Here is a 1828-nt window from a genome sequence, read left to right on the forward strand (position 1 = left end):
GTGCCCAGAGCAGCTGTGGCTGCCCCTGGATCCCTGGCAGTGCCCAAGGCCAGGCTGGACATTGGGGCTGGGAGTGACCTGGGACAGTGGGAGGTGTCCCTGCCATGGCAGGGGTGGCACTGGATGGAGTTTCARGTCCCTTCCAACCCAAAACATTCTGGGATTCYCTCCATAAATCCTCTTGTTATTTGGGATGAAGCAAGAGCAGCCCCAGGCAATTGTGGACCCCAGGCCCTGGGTCATGGGGCAGGCGAATGGGGCAGCTCACAGCTGGTTTTGCACCCAGATGTTGGTGTGGAGAGAATCCCAAGAGCAGGAGGGAACCTTGCTGAGCTGGTGTGGGGGAGGCACCATGCAAGGATTAATGCCAATGGTCAGGAGAGATTATTCCATTTTTATCTATTGTCATTCATCATCTTGAACTCCACAAATTGTCCTGGAGAAGAAGGGAGGGGAGAGCCTTCACCCCAAGTAACATTTTCATCCTGCCTCTGTTCATTTCAATCAATAGTAATTAGCATTTTCTAAATTGCTGGAGGATTATGAAACATCTCTTATCAGAAATCCTGGAGCGAGTGGGTGGGGTCCTTTTTACACCTCATTTCCCCGCTTTATACAGARGAGATGTTCAAATTTAGCTTTCAGCTGAAGGCTACAAAGAAGGCCCTTTATTCTGTGCAGAGGATATTGTTCTGCTTTGTAGCAGAAGAAAAATTCACAACTGGAGGGAGGCTGAATGAGAGTGAGCTGGGTTCTCTCYAGTGTTCATCACCTTGATATCTGGGGATGTTTCCTGAAATTAGAAAGGTGTTTGGCACATATTTGATGCAGTTCTTCATAGCATTTCTGATAATATAGGGAGCTTAGAGTGCTGCCTAATCAAGAGGAAAACAGGCTTTGGGATGTTCTTGATTGTCACATGCACTTGGTCAATGTGCACCCCTGGAGAAATTAATTCCCTCTTTCCTGCACAGCCCYTGAGCCCTGTCATGCCCTCAGCTGATTAGAGTTCTTACATGGCATTTTTTTAAGATAAAGGTAATGAAGAGAAGTCACATGGATGCCCTTTTGTTGTCTTTGTCACACAGCAGAGTGGATTTCCAGGGGCTGTTTAGGGAGGATGGAGGGACTGGTGTAGCTACTCCCTCCTCACTCAGATGCTTGCTCAGCTTGCAGGTCAGAATGCTATTCCCAAGGAAGGTTTGCACAAAAACCCTTCCCAAAGTGTTCATCTCCCGGGTCTGGGGGGATCTGTGCCATTGGCCATGGGAGATTCCATCAGGACCTGGCCATGGGGCCAGGGCTGGGCAAACCTCCCGCTGGCTTCAGCCACACGAGGGGAGTTCAGCTTTCGCCAGGAGAGCCCAGCTCATGGTCTTCATCCCTCCTGTCCCAGCCCTCCAACCTCATCCCTTCAGTCCTCCTTGCCAGTCCTTCAGCCCCAGCCCTTCATCCCTCTTGCCCCAGCCCTTCATCCCTCCTGTCCCAGCCCTTAATGGCTCCTGTGCCAGTCCTTCAGCCCCATCCCTTCATCCTTCATCCCTCATCCCTCCTGCCCCATCTCCTCAGCCCCATCCCTTCATCCCTCCTGCCCCCATCCCTTCCTCCCCTCTGTCCCATCCCTTCAGCTGCTCTGCTCTCCTGCAGTTCTGCTGCTCCTCTGCTGGGACCAGGCAGAGCTGCCCAGGCTCCCTCTGTGCCCATCCCAGCACACACAGAGCTCTCTGCAGATCGGTTCCCTTGCTCATTTTCCTTGATTCAATGGCTCAGGCTCCTGGCCCTCCACCTCCTGGGCAGGAACCCTTCCAAGGGTGACAATTGCAGTCCC

At 52.4% G+C, this 1828-nt stretch overlaps 1 protein-coding gene across 1 annotated transcript in view; it reads left to right on the forward strand.

Moving 5' to 3' along the window:
- The window catches only part of DNAH9 (dynein axonemal heavy chain 9), a 189280-nt gene that overhangs the window by 163990 nt on the left and 23462 nt on the right, over positions 1-1828 (forward strand). The window lies entirely within an intron of this gene.

This window comes from Malurus melanocephalus, unplaced genomic scaffold (genome assembly GCF_030028575.1).
Source record: "Malurus melanocephalus ecotype Western Australia unplaced genomic scaffold, MMel_1.1 scaffold_368, whole genome shotgun sequence".
NCBI lineage: Eukaryota > Metazoa > Chordata > Aves > Passeriformes > Maluridae > Malurus > Malurus melanocephalus.